Source organism: Lycium barbarum, chromosome 4 (genome assembly GCF_019175385.1).
Source record: "Lycium barbarum isolate Lr01 chromosome 4, ASM1917538v2, whole genome shotgun sequence".
Taxonomy (NCBI): Eukaryota; Viridiplantae; Streptophyta; class Magnoliopsida; order Solanales; family Solanaceae; genus Lycium; species Lycium barbarum.
In genome coordinates, this window is record NC_083340.1 from 42,623,144 (window position 1) to 42,638,910 (window position 15,767).

Sequence of the window (15,767 nt, forward strand, 5' to 3'; positions counted from 1 at the left end):
ACACTTATAGATTTTAGTTAGATGCTCTTGTATGACCAGACCAGATACTGAGGTGGTTTTTGATTTACTTCCGCATTTATTATATATTCATATGTCAAACTTACGTTACTTTATCTTTTTTCGCTATTTGTACTGTGTTTGTGAATGTTGGGTTAAGGGCTCGCCTACAGAGGTGGGATAGGTAGGTGCCCGCACGACTTTGTGAAATTGGGTCGTGACAAGTTGGTATCAGAGCCCTAGGTTACCCGATCTATAATACAAGAGCGTGTCTAGTAGAGTCTTGTGGATCGGTTCGATGAGCTTTGTACTTATTTGCGAGAGGCTATAAGACATTTAGGAAACTTCGAATTCTTTCATTCTCTCGTGTGACTTTATTCAAATTAGTATCTAGTCGATTCCAATTGGTCTCTGAACTTTCTTATCTTAATCACCCATGGAGGATGGAAACTCGTCCTCGAACTCTTATGCGAATGCGGTGAGCATGTGGACGCTTCGCTACCCAAAGACTCTTCTTCTATTATGTCTTACTTCGGTATTCTGAGACATTATTGAGACTATTGATGTATTATTATTACTTCCAGACTTATAGATTTTAGTTAGATGCTCTTGTATGACCAGACCAGATACTGGGGTTGTTTTTGATTTACTTTCGCATTTCTTATATATTCATATGTCAGACTTACATTACTTTATCTTCTTCAGCTAGTTATACTGTGTTTGTGAATGTTGGGTTAAGGGTTCGCCTACCGAGGTGGGATAGATAGGTACCCGCGAAATTGGGTCGTGACACGGGGAGACCTTTTGTTATCCCAAGATCGTTACTAAGATCGGAAGATTCAACTAAAGAAGAGGAAGCTTAGAAAGGCAAAGAAAGAACTTAGATAGAGAACTTTGTTATGGAAGAAGACTCCTTGAATTGGCTTGTATTGAGTTTGTATGGGTTGGTTACAAATCATAATGCACCCCTATTTATACTAGTCTAGGGATGATTTCAGATATTCTTCTAAATATATCCATACGAAAAATCTAATTATCTTTATCTTCTAATACTACTCTAGAACATCTAGATTTTTCTTCAAGATAATAATCCACGTTACTACACTAGACTGTTATCGAACATTTACTAAATATCAAGGATTTTTTGTACCTCCAAAAAATCTACTTTATTATTTCAAAAGTATGTTAGGGAAGACAATGGTAACCTTTTAGCTAGTTTGGGTAATCAAATCCTACATGACACTACTAGTAGGTCTAATATGACACAACCTTTGTTTGGTGTTTAATATTAACATAACTATATTTATCGCTAAAAAAAGACATTGATTGACAAAAATGTTTATCCTTTTTTAAAAATTTCAAATGTAATAAGACCTTTTATTTGTGATTTAATTTATGTTTTAAGAATTATTAACTATGTAATAAGTGTAAGTCCACTGGTAGGACGATGGGTATTTCGATAATTTTGTCTTGCTTGTAATGGTACGTTCTGCAGTACCTAGTGTGTACAGTTTATCGAATTGACAGAATCACTGTTTAAGTATTTTCATTCGTGTCCCTACAGTCTCAAGTATCAACCACGTGTGAATTGTGATATACTTGAGTTCTTCCGAGGGAGACAATTTGGGGCTTGAAGCTTACTGGAACTCTACCAGCTATTTTCAACATGGAAAACTTTAGTCTCCATTTTCTTATTTTCAAGTTACATAGTAATTTACTCTTTCGCTCACTTACCCTATGTATTTTCTTTCCTCCAACTGTTTTTGGCCTTGACACAAACTCAAATCTTTTCCAAATGGAAGAAGCCCGGTGGATAATGCTCCACCAAAATCTCAGAGATGGAAGATTGAAGAAAAAAATGGTGAAGAAAGATGTCAATACACATCTTGAAGGCGGGCGGGGTGGGGGTTCCCTAACGTCATGGGAAGTGGAGACAAGGTTTGGATTGTGATAATCTAAGCATAATAATGGAAGGTACTTAATTACATCCTCATTTTGGTTCTATAATTTTTTTTATCCCTTCAATCTGTGTTAATTTTTGCAATTCCCAAAATGCCTTTATATTGCAAAGTTTCTCATCTTTCATTAGGGTGTTGAATCAAGATTGTGGGTGACCGAGAAAGTAGTGAACTTGGTCTATTTGATCAGTCTCATTCTTCAGGGTAGCGATTCTTTTCCTCCTTTATTATTTTGTTTTTTTATATTTACTTTATTTGACTGTACCCATGCCATGAGATTTGTTACAGCTGGTGATGTTTTGATTTTAATTGAGATGTGGATTTCAGTTTTATTTTTTACTTTTTTATGTAAAATCTTTACGAACTTGCATTTGATGAGCTCTTTCCGAGTGAATTCTCTTATCGAGATTATTTAACCCATTTGATAACTGCCAATCAATCAATCAGCTATATTTGATTCAGAACATGTTTGATAGACTGTATGAATTTTTATCTGTTTGTTCTATTTAGGGCTCATTTAGTTGTACTTCTCAAATAATTGATTCGTTTGAAACTAGACTTTTTCAAAATCTAAATGTTATCTCTAAATGAAGATACAAATCTCTAAATAGGATAGAAAGAATCTCGGAGGATCAATTGTTGTTTGCTAAAAATTAACTGATTCAGTTGATTGGGTCATTTCTAGGTGCTAAAAAGATTGCTCGGTTATGAAGCCATAGCTAAGACTAAGGCTAGGATTTTGTTTGACCTTTGTGTTTAGTGTGTATGACTTGCTTATTTTGCAGTATGTTATGAGTATCAGGAAATATTTTTGCGTTATTTCAGATTTGCTCGGTAGATTGTGAAACATGACGCAACTTCACCATTGTTGTTCTCTTTTCTGCTACAAAGTGGTTAATGTAGACTAATACCGCCAAATAAAATTGTATTCTCTTTATTGGTTAGCTGAAGATAAAGAAACTCATATGAAATAGACCTTACTCAGTTAATGATTTAATGCTTTGAGACAACTAGATTGCTTGCTTCTTTTTACTTTTTGGGTTGAGGTGAGAGTCCCTGATGTCAGATACAACATTGAGATAAGTTGCAGGACTTTTCTATCAATTTTGGTTTCATAATTGGTTCATTGCTAGCTTCTACTTGAGAAAGACACGAGATGATGTGAACATAGGTTAATGATGTAGAAATGTATGAAATTGATGGAGTATATGGTCTCCTTAGTTATAAATTGCGCTCTAGTATCCTCTAACCATGTCTCTATTGCTTTTTTAGTACGACTAAAGATAGACTTCTCAGCCGAGCTACATAGCGTCTTAAATTTACTCAATTTATGCATCCTAAATTTCTGTTTAGCGAGAAGCAAATGTCTTATGCCTCTTTCTTCTTTTCCGTTGTCATGTTAAGGTCATGCTATTAGACATGAAATGCAGATTTCATGTTTAGTTTGCTCAACATTACTAAACTTTCATTTTCAGTTGTTATTTACTTCCTTTCCTTTAAATAGACAGGGGAATCATTTGCTCTTCACAAAAGAATGGATAAGCTTTGCTCCAAATTAATTAATTAGATAGAGTTAAATAGAAAATAAAAGGTACGTTAGCAGAAACGTCAAAGAAAAAACACAAGATTCAACGTGGTTTGGATCAAAGTGATCCTATGTCCACCAGAGAACAATTGCCTTTTTATTAATAACAAAGGAATGAAAGATTTCCCATACGCCTTAGAGAATTTCTTTCTCAACTCTCTACTAACTATAATGTATTGTATGATTTTGGGGATGATGAATAAAGAAGAATTGTCTCTTCTTTTATGGGCAAACAATGACTTGGTGTAACGACCAGTTTGGTCGTTATAGTGTTTTGACACATTTACCCCCTTTGACCTTTCCCTGAGCTCTATTAGTATGATTTTGATCGTGGGGATGGTGGCATGGTTCTTGAGGTATTCAGGCGAGATTTATGATGACTTTTGTGAAATAGGACCTTAAAGTGAGAAGCGTTTGACCAATAGTTGAATTTTGGGTAAACAAATCTTTTTCGAAAATTCGTAGATTTCGAGAGGTCTGGATGGTTGATTATGACTTGGTGGGATGTTCAGTTTGGCTCCCGAGGCACTCAGGAGAGTTTTGGGTTATTGGTTGGAAAGTTGGTCCTTGGCCATTGGGTCTTGACCTGGTCAAATAGACCTCTGTTGGGAATTCCGAGATCACGAGTGAGTCTGTAGCGTATTTTTATGCGTGAATGCATGTCTGGTTTGTATTTGGGAGGTCTTGGGTGATTGTCGGATTTTGAGATCGAGTTTGGGAAAAACTAGAAGTTTTCTGGTGTCTGATGTTCGCCGTTGCGGCACCAGATGCGCCGTATTGTACCCGCCGCAGCGGGGGCCTGGTCCGCTACGACGGGTGTGTTGTGTTGGACTTATGGTAAGTCGCCACAGCAGACGGGGATCCGTTGTGGCAGATGCGTGGTAGCGAGTGAGGTGCCGCTGGCACGGTCCCGCTATAGCGGACAAGGAACCGCTGTAGCGAATGACGCATACTAGATTCTATTTAATGCATAGACAAAGCCTTTTTATTTCCTATCACTTCATTTATTATTCCTAAGCAACTTTGAGGCCATTTGAGGATATTCTTGGTTGATCCCTATTGTGGGTAAGTTCTCTAACCTAGAATTCATTCCTTTACCTTTCATAAGCTTGAATCCATGCTAGATAATCTATAGAATTTAAGAAGGAAGATGGGTTTTGATGTTTACTTCATTAAATGAGTTTTAGTCTTTCAAAATGAGATTCGTTGGTGGATTTGACTAATCCTGTCACGACCCCAACCGGAGGGCCATGACGGGTACCCGGAGTTAACCTACTGTGCACCACTGAACGTACATCTCATACTTATTTCTAGGTGGGCCACAAAGCTAGCTCATGGGCATCATACTCCATAAGGGCATATATCACAGGATAATGACACATCTCTATATAATCATCAACAACTGTGCCCATAAACATAAACCAACAAGGCAGCCACAATATTATACAACACTATGGAACGTTTAGATACATACATCTGTCTACGAGCCTCTATATAGAATACTGGAATCCATAAAAATGGGGCAGGACTCCGCCATGCCCAAGTATATATGCAAAAGAGTAATACCAATAGCCTGCGGCTCCAAAACAAATGGAGCGCTTCTGAGACTCCGCTGATGAAGCTCCTAAGGATCAAATTCGTCACCCTACTTTCCTGCGGGCATGAACGCAGCGTCCACAAGAAAGGACGTCAGTACGAGCAATGTACTGAGTATGTAAGACATGAATAGTAACATGATAAAAGCATGAAAAATAGCGTAAGATAAAAGAACCGTTTATACCTCATAACACCTCTTAAGACATTCATCATGCTTACTTAACCTTTTTTCTAGAAGAAACATTTCATATATCCACATACATACCTATACAATATCGGTACCCGACCATAACAAGGCTCGGTAATATCTGTACCCTGCCATAATAGGACTCAGTTATGTCAGTACCCGACCATAATAGGACTTGGTTATATCAGTACACGGCCATAATAGGACTCGGTTATATCGGTACCCAGTTATAATAGGACTCGGTTATATCGATATCCGGCCATAATAAGATTCGGTTATATTGGTACCCGGCCATAATAGGACTCGGTTATATCGTAAAATAGCTATATACATATATAATATAAATAGCATGCATGAGAGCCTAAATAAGAGCTACTACTTTATCGGAGTGACGTAAGGTCGGTAACCTCCGATTTATATTATGGAACAATCGTCATCGCTATATCTCACCTTGAAGGGACAACTATCATAAGGTGAGATCAACAACAATGAATAAAATCAAGAAAATCATGAAATAAACTCAATAATCCCATAATAGCATCACAACCATAAGCTTTGGAATCTCTAAAATGGAATCATCCTCATCATCATTATCATCGTAGAAAACAGCATATGCCAATTAAACAACCATTCGTCCTCGAACAGAAAAGGAAAGGAAATAAGAGGAAAAGTACCTGACTGGATGAAAAGCTGGGGATATTTATTTCGCATACTGGACTCGATCTTGTAAATATCCTCCTCAATGGGACGATTCTTCCATTGAACCTTCACTGACGCCATCTCCTTAGACCTCAACTTACGAACCCCTCTATCTAAATTAGCAATAGGCTCTTCCTCATAAGACAAGTTCTCATCCAACAAGACTAAATCCCAACGGATAATGTAAGAACCGTCACCGTGATATCTGTTCAACATAAAGACATGAAACACCGGGTGAACACCCGACAAACCTGGAGGCAAATCCAACTCATAGGCTACCTCTCCCACACAGATAAAAATCTCAATTGGACCGACGAACCTAGGACTGATTTTCCCTTCTTCCCAAACCTCATTACACCCTTCATGGGTGAGACCTTCAGTAAGACCTGCTCACTATCCATGAACTCAAGATCTCAGACCTTTCGGTCCGCATATTTCTTTTGTCTACTCTGAGCCGCCAAGAGCTTATCCTGGATCACCTTAACCTTATCTAATGCCTCTCTCAAAAGATCAATACCCCATGGCCTTACCTCAAATTCATCAAACCACCCAATAGGAGATCTACATCGCCTCCCATTAAGAGCCTCAAACGGAGCCATATTAATGCTCGAGTGGTAACTATTATTATAAGCAAATTCTGCCAATGGTAAGAACTGGTCCTAATGACCACCAAAAGTCAATCACACAGGCTCTAAGCATATCCTTGAGAACCTGAATTGTCCGCTCAGACTGATGTTACACCTCGAAATTTTTTCCGTTCATGCACAGTGAATAGACTAATGAAAGTTACGACGTATGCGATGTTTTGTTGAGTAAGAAGTAACATTTGATGATTCTAAATGAGATTTCGAAGACATTCGAAGTAAGAGTAGAAAGTTGCCGAGGAAGAGCAAAGTTATGCGAGGATCAAGGAGAAAGGTTATATTATAAAAGTGTAATAATGGTATACATATGACATTTGGAGACCATATGGGTTGAATTGGTTCATATGTCACTTGCCGAAAAGCCCTCGTTGCTATAAGCTAAGTGGGGCCCACACGCTGGAGTTTTATAAAGGACATATGAAGATATATATGAGTAGTACATGGAAATTTGAGCAAGTCCTAAGAAGGACCTATAAGCCAAATATGGGCATAAGCCATACAAAAGGATGATTTAAGGAAACATTTTCGGATGATCTGACTTGGAGGGGCCAAAACGCAATTATAAGTTTGGAATTTGGAAACACACTAAGCATGAAAGTTGTAGATAATTGAAAGATCTTTCCAACCATAGGTTTTGGGCCCTCACACGATATCGGGATCAAGAGTTATGACCTTTTTACTAAACGAAACGACGTGGACAGCTTCTTCCACGACCATGTTTCACGGTCCGTGAAACTTTCCACGGACCGTATATTGGTCCGTGGAATACCCAGCAGAGAGGATGAATTCCTGGTGGTGATCCACGACCGGATCCACGAACCATACAATATTCCACGGACCGTGGAAGTGTCCGTGGAAGTCCCGACGTGTTGAATAAGTTCTGATTATATAATGATGTTCCCACTTCATTTATTTCATTCCCACACTTCTCTTCATATCTCAAGACCTCTAGAAGGTTCCACAAACATCATATACAAGAAATCAAAGGAAATTCATGATCAAATACATCAAACCAACAAGAATCAAGAGTGTGAAACCCATTAAAGTCATCCAAGCCAAGAAATTTCAAAGGAAGTGAGTTAGGGTTTTTGGTGCAAGAAGAGTATTGCTACTCAAGGCTTGTTCCTACAATATCTAAGGTAAGTTTTATGATATTCTCATGATGTTTAAGATATTGAGAAGTTTGAACACTTGAATTGTTGAAGAATATAGAAAATGGGTCATAAATGTGGGAATAGTGCTATTGTTGAGTAGTAGTTTGGAATGAATCATAAATATAGATATGTTGTGATTGTAAGTAGATGATGAATGACATTTAGAACATTGAATGAACATTATACATGAAAGAACATAATAGTGAATTATGACCATGATTATGGGGAAATTGAAGTGAAATTGTGAAATATGAATAATATAGATGGATGATGAATGTTGTCTATTATGTTGTGAACGTTGTTATGAATGTTTGGGAGTTGATATAGAATATGGGAAAAGTTGTATAAACAAAGGAAATGCTGCCCAAATTCTCCTAGAAATAGTAGGCACATTTCAGTAATCGATTAGCTAATGTGAATGCAAATTCTCTTGAAGGTAGAAACGTGAGCATTGAAGGAGAATAATTAAGCAATGGAAATGGTTAGACGAAAGAGATATGTAAGGCTAGTCCTTTATTTCTAAGGCATGGATCCTCCTATCTCTCTATGATTTTCCTACATATTGGGAACTATGAATCTACGAGTATAAAGAACTTCATATGAGATAAATAAAAGAGATACGTTACGAACATGACAATACCGATGATGAATCTAAGTCTAGAAGTCATAAGGCTCATGATATGATGTTCCTACGAAGCTAGTGATCCCTATATGATCCCTTTAATGTTATTCCCTTACCTCTCCATGACTTTCCTACCTCCCGGAAAACTAAGAGCCTATGTTCATGAATAGCCATACGGGATAAGATAAGAGGCATGTTACGAATGCGATGGTGATGATGATGAGTCTAAGTCTAAAGATTCTAAGGCCTATAAGATTATGATTCTACAAGGATAATGATCCATACTACGATCCATTGATGTTGATTCATTGACTACACTCACCTTATATGCTAATTCGTTCAAGGTGAGGCATAATGCTTATGAATGCTCCATAATGGAAGCGGGGGCTCTTGACCTTATGTCACCCCGACATTGTTATAGATTGTTTATAAGCTCTAATACATGTCCTATGACCAATGTTTCGAAAAATTACGAGTCTATGTTCATAGAGGATTTCACATGAGATAAAGGTAAGAGATATGCTATAGATATGACGATGGTAACGATGAGCCTAAGTTAGAGATTATAAAGGCTATTATACGATATTATTACGAAGTTCGTGCTACGAATACGATTCGATTCTCATAGAATGTCTTAAAATCCAAATGTATGCTCCATGAAAGGTTATGATAAATTTATGAGACATATGTGATGATAATGACGACGATGTTGATAGTGATGATGATAATGACGACGATGTTGATAGTGATGATGATAATGATGACGATGATAATAGTGATGACGCTAAAGATATTTATGGGCTTTTATGTATATATATGTGCTTATGTATGACTATTATGAAACCCCGAGCTTATAAGGCCGGGTAGAATATATATATATTTATGTAACGCGCGCACACCTCTGCCGTTGGGTACGGATAACACTGAGCCTGGGTTGGGCCAGGTACGGATAACACTGAGCCTTGGTAGAGCCAGGTAAGGATAACACTGAGCCTTGGTAGGGCCAGGTAGACATAACCCTGAAGCCTTGGATGGCTAGGTAGACATAACCCTGAAGCCTTGGATGGCCAGGTAGGTATATGATATAAATACGTATATGCTATGATTATATATATATATATATATATATGATGTATGTATGAAAAGCCCGGAAAATATGTAGGTGATATTGTCGAAGCCACTACGTGGACGAATGCAGATAACGTTAATGTGTATAAGCGGATGCGGTGTTATGATATATATATGCGTGTGATATGACGATGTATGAGCTATGATGATACATGTAACGTGGTAGTATATGATATAGGCATGAAATGTATCCTCCCTTAATAGTTAAACAGGTTATGTCTTCATCTTAAGTCTTATGATTCTCTATTATGTTTATTTCATTCATGCCTTACATACTCAGTACAATATTCGTACTGACGTTCGTTTTCTTTGGACGCTGTGTTCATGCCCACAGGTAAGCAGGGAGGAGACCCAGATTTGTAGAAGTCGATAAGCAGAGTGTCGAAAGCACCCCATTATTCCGGAGGTGTCATTGATTTATCATTTTATGTACATGTATGTTTCGGGCACGACGGGGTCCTGTCCTGTCCATATGTCTAGCATTCTAGTAGTGGCTCGTAGATACGTATGTGTGGGTAATATGGTCTTGCGATTTTGATAAATGTATATATGTATATAGGTATGTGTGTATTACTTTGATAGCCGAAGGGCTTATGCATATAAAGGTAATTATGTTTCCAAATGAAAAATGATTTTTCTATGATTGGAGTATGAATTTGATGAATGAATGCTTAACGGGTATGATAAGTAGCAGAATGAGCGGTGCTAGGTGGGTAGCCCCGGGTACCCGTCACGACCCTTAGTCGGGTCGTGGCAAAAGTGGTATCAGAGCAGTTCAGTCCTAGGAAATGTCTACGAGCCATGTCTAGTAGAGTCTTGTTTATGGTGTGTTGCGCGCCACATCTATAAACAGGAGGCTACAGGGCATTTAGGATGGTTACTCTTCTTTCATCTCTAAGATTGTGCGATAGAGCTAAGCCATAGGAAATGAGATTCCTTATACTAACCCCTGATTGCAGCAGAAGAACGGTAATGATAGAAGAAAGTGATTGATTACATTGAAAGCTATGGAGGTAAGCCCCTTCGTTGAGGCTACGTTATCGAAATATGTAATACTATGATGATGAATTGATTGTCGTGAAAGTAAGTCAATGTTCATATGATAGAGAAATTGATTAAATGTGCCTCTTGATGATAAGTTCAACTGTAAGTTGAGAACACAGCAAATTGAATGAATCAGAACAAAGGTAAATGACGGTACGAAAGATATGTGTCGAATAAAGTAAGAATATTGACATATGATTGAAATGTAAAGCTGAAGGATGAAAGAGAAAGTAAATAGGAAGAGGTAACAGGGTAGATCGCTACAGGATCAGGTACATCTCGAAGTGCGATATATGAGGTAAGTTTCGACATCTTTGTGCTTTTACTTGAAAGTGGGAGCCCTGTGTGGCCGAGATATGTTGTATATATATACATATATATTGACCCTGTGAGGCATTGTTGATATTTGCTGCGTGCAGGTTTTGGGATAGTAAGAAATATAGAGGAAACTCTGCCGAAATTTTCCTAGAATCCAAAGGAGATAAGATATAAGCTTGTAATATGTCCTAACAAGAAAAAATGATGTGCAAAAGAGTAAAGGCAGAATGAGATTAAGCTAAGAGTATCGTTAATGACTACAAGAGTTGAGTTAGATACTATTGAATTGATAGTAATGGCAGTTATAAGAGCGACATTGATACGGTACAGAGAAATGCCAGAGTAAATTTAGGAGATCGGTAGCACTAAAGCATGACATAGAAGAGAAAGGGTAACTCCAATAGAGTGTGATACTGAAGTATTGATTGGAGGGATAAGCATGAGAAAGATACGATAAGTTTATTGGCAAAGTAAAGCAACAGCATTACGGAGACTGAGATGCGAATATGAAGGGCTATAATGAATGTGAATACATTGGTGAAATGACTTATGTGGTAAGTGAAATAGGGATAATCAGAAAGAGTAATAGGTTAAGTATGCTCACTTCGCAAGGTTTAATCTATTTTATGAGCAAGATTGGCGAATGAGACCAAGAATCGTCACTCCGTAGAGTTGATTATGATCAGGATATAATGAGGACATAGCGAGGACTGGGATACAAAGTAAGTAAAGTATAGCAAGGAAACGACTAAAGATGTGACATGTTCTTTATGAATAAAGAGTGAATGCAAGTATGAAACCAACAGGCGAGCCATGGGGCAGTAGATGAGAAAGCTAATAAGACCTTGTTAAAGAAAAGTTCAGCATAGAGGTTTTTCAATGACAAGAAATGATAGCAAGCAATGACAGAAAAGGGAAGTCAACTTGAAAAAGAAATTAGAGAAAAGTGATATGGCAAAGTCGTAGTAGTTTGTGATTGGTATAATCAATAGTAAAAGAGCATGAGGCATAAGGGGTATTAGTTACGCATGAGACTTAGGTCCCGACAAACAAAAGATGACGTTACAAGTGAACTTTGAGCACTGAAGAAGAGGGCAAGTGACATTATATGGATGGTGTGGATAACTAGACCTACAACTATTGTGAGCATCCCTATGGGGCAAGAAGTTGTGAATTGGAGCGAATTTATACATTGACTTATAACTACCAAATGAGCTAAGTAAAATACTTTCTTGTTCGGATTGCTATGCCAGTTGTATTACTTGATTACAAACTGCAAGATGAGTATGTTAAGACCTCCCACATGAATTATCGTAGTTATAAATTATGGGAAACAGCATAAATGAGATGTAGTATAGCAAGGGATATATGAATTCAAGATTTGAAGGTGAGACAACGGATTTGAGAATGGTACAAGTAAAACCCTTAAAAGGGGGAAGCGAGTAAAGAGAATACAAGTGTAAAGATTGAAACGATGGACCCTAAGATGTGACAGATATAGACTCTAAAACAAAGAGTGAGAGATGCGCAGAAATGAGCCTAATGACTAGTAAATAAACGAACACGAATTGAGCAAGCATCTGAGACTGTACGGGAAATTATTCATGAAGACCTTGAACCACGTGACATTGAGAGCAAATAACTCAAGGGGTATTGTAAAGGATGGCGATGTGATACTAGAATGGAGGCAAATGCACTAATGGTAAGGTCGTAAGTAATGATATTGCGATTTATAAGCGACAATTAAGAAAGGGACCTAAAGGTTTTCTATAGTAGCACATGAGATATGATAATCAAGGGAAAAGTAAAGGAAGGAAGAGAGCATGATGAGATAAGTTACTACAGATGGACAAAAGAGTTTTGGTATGAATGATCACCGGGCCTAGTCATGGTCGGGTACGCGAAACACCGAACCTTCGTGGTCGAGCATGCTATGTAAATGATATGCATATGAATATGACTATGGATACGATAAGTAAATGAGTACGATTACGAATACAGAGACGGATATGGATACATGTATATGTATAGATGTGTATGTAATCGAATCACGTAAGAACGATTATGTAACTTGCAAGTATTTATGCGTTGCCAATGAAACCAAGTGGGTACTTAAAAAAGAGGAGTAAGAGGTAAGCAATAATCGTGTGGTTATGATACTCCGAGTCAGTTGAAGGAAAATATATGGCGAAATTTCATAGAATCTCGAACAGTTTGACATTCGAGGACGATTGTTCCCAAGGGGGAAAGAATGTTACACCTCGGAAAATTTTCCGTTCATGCACAGTGAATAGACTGATGAAGGGTATGACGTATGCGATGTTTTGTTGAGTAAGAAGTAACATTTGATGATTCTAAATGAGATTTCGAAGACATTCGAAGTAAGAGTAGAAAGTTGCCGAGGAAGAGCAAAGTTATGCGAGGATTAAGGAGAAAGGTTATATTATAAGAGTGTAATAATGGTATACATATGACATTTGGAGACCATATGGGTTGAATTGGTTCATATGTCACTTGCCGAAAAGCCCTCGTTGCTGTAAGCTACGTGGGGCTCACATGCCGGAGTTTTATAAAGGACATATGAAGATATATATGAGTAGTACATGGAAAGTTGAGCAAGTCCTAAGAAGGACCTATAAGCCAAATATGGGCATAAGCCATCCAAAAGGACGATTTAAGGAAACATTTTCGGATGATCTGACTTGGAGGGGCCAAAACGCCATTATAAGTTTGGAATTTCGAAACACATTAAGCATGAAAGTTGTAGATAATTGAAAGATCTTTCCAACCATATGTTGTGGGCCCTCACACGATATCGGGATAAAGATTTATGACCTTTTTACTGATCGAAACGACGCGGACAGCTTCCTCCACGACCATGTTTCACGGTCCGTGAAACTTTCCACGGACCGTATATTGGTCCGTGGAATACCCAGCAGAGAGGATGAATTCCTGGTGGTGATCCACGACCGGATCCACGAACCATACAATATTCCACGGACCGTGGAAGTGTCCGTGGAAGTCCCGACGTGTTGAATAAGTTTTGATTATATAATGATGTTCCCACTTTATTTATTTCATTCCCACACTTCTCTTCATCTCTCAAGACCTCTAGAAGGTTCCACAAACATCATATACAAGAAATCAAAGGAAATCCATGATCAAATACATCAAACCAACAAGAATCAAGAGTGTGAAACCCATTAAAGTCATCTAAGCCAAGAAATTTTAAAGGAAGTGAGTTAGGGTTTTTGGTGCAAGAAGAGTATCGCTACTCAAGGCTTGTTCCTACAATATCTAAGGTAAGGTTTATGATATTATCATGATGTTTAAGATATTGAGAAGTTGGAACACTTGAATTGTTGAAGAATATAGAAAATGGGTGATAAATGTGGGAATAGTGCTATTGTTGAGTAGCAGTTTGGAATAAATCATGAATATGGATATGTTTTGATTGCAAGTAGATTATGAATGACATTTAGAACATGGAATGAACATTATACGTGAAAGAATGTAATAGTGAATTATGACCATGATTATGGGGAAATTGAAGTGAAATTGTGAAATATGAATAATATAGATAGATGATGAATGTTGTCTATTATGTTGTGAACGTTGTTATGAATGTTTGGGAGTTGATATAGAATATGGGAAAAGTTGTATAAACAAAGTAAATGCTGCCCAGATTCTCCTAGAAATAGTAGGCACATTTAAGTAATTGATTAGCTAATGTGAATGCAAATTCTCTTGAAGGTAGAAACGTGAGCATTGAAGGAAAACAATCAAGCAATAGAAATGGTTAGACGAAAGAGGTATGTAAGGCTAGTCCTTTATTTCTAAGGCATGAATCCTCCTATCTCTCTATGATTTTCCTACATATTGGGAACTATGACTCTACGAGTATAAAGAACTTCATATGAGATAAATAAAAGAGATACGTTACGAACATGACAATACCGATGATGAATCTAAGTCTAGAAGTCATAAGGCTCATGATATGATGTTCCTACGAAGCTAGTGATCCCTATATGATCCCTTTAATGTTATTCCCTTACCTCTCCATGACTTTCCTACCTCCCGGAAAACTAAGAGCCTATGTTCATGAATAGCCATACGGGATAAGATAAGAGGCATGTTACGAATGCGATGGTGATGATGATGAGTCTAAGTCTAAAGATTCTAAGGCCTATAAGATTATGATTCTACAAGGATAATGATCCATACTACGATCCATTGATGTTGATTCATTGACTACACTCACCTTATATGCTAATTCCTTCAAGGTGAGGCATAATGCTTATGAATGCTCCATAATGGAAGCGGGGGCTCTCGACCTTATGTCACCTCGACATTGTTATAGATTGTTTATAAGCTCTAATACATGTCCTATGACCAATGTTCCGAAAAATTACGTGTCTATGTTCATAGAGGATTTCACATGAGATAAAGGTAAGAGATATGGTATAGCTACGACGATGGTAACAATGAGCCTAAGTTAGATATTATAAAGGCTATTATGCGATATTATTACGAAGTTCGTGCTACGAATACGATGCGATTCTCATAGATTGTCTTAAAATCCAAATGTATGCTCCATGAAAGGTTATGATAAGTTTATGAGACATATGTGATGATAATGACGACGATGTTGATAGTGATGATGATAATGACGACGATGTTGATAGTGATGATGATGATGATGATGATAATGACGACGATGTTGATAGTGATGATGATAATGACGACGATGTTGATAGTGATGATGATAATGATGACGATGATAATAGTGATGATGCTAAAGATATTTATGGACTTTTATGTATATATATATATAT

At 37.5% G+C, this 15,767-nt stretch overlaps 1 long non-coding RNA gene across 2 annotated transcripts; it reads left to right on the forward strand.

The window, feature by feature from the left end:
* The first annotated feature begins 1,513 nt into the window (after nt 1–1,513).
* On the forward strand, nt 1,514–10,199 carry LOC132635955 (uncharacterized). 2 transcript variants are annotated; one of them, XR_009580866.1, is made up of 3 exons: nt 1,534–1,971; nt 2,087–2,159; nt 9,905–10,199. It is a non-coding gene; the product is annotated as an uncharacterized LOC132635955 (long non-coding RNA). The 2 variants fall into 2 exon arrangements; XR_009580865.1 differs by lacking the exon at nt 2,087–2,159 and having other exon boundaries at nt 1,514–1,971.
* Nucleotides 10,200–15,767: the final 5,568 nt, after the last annotated feature.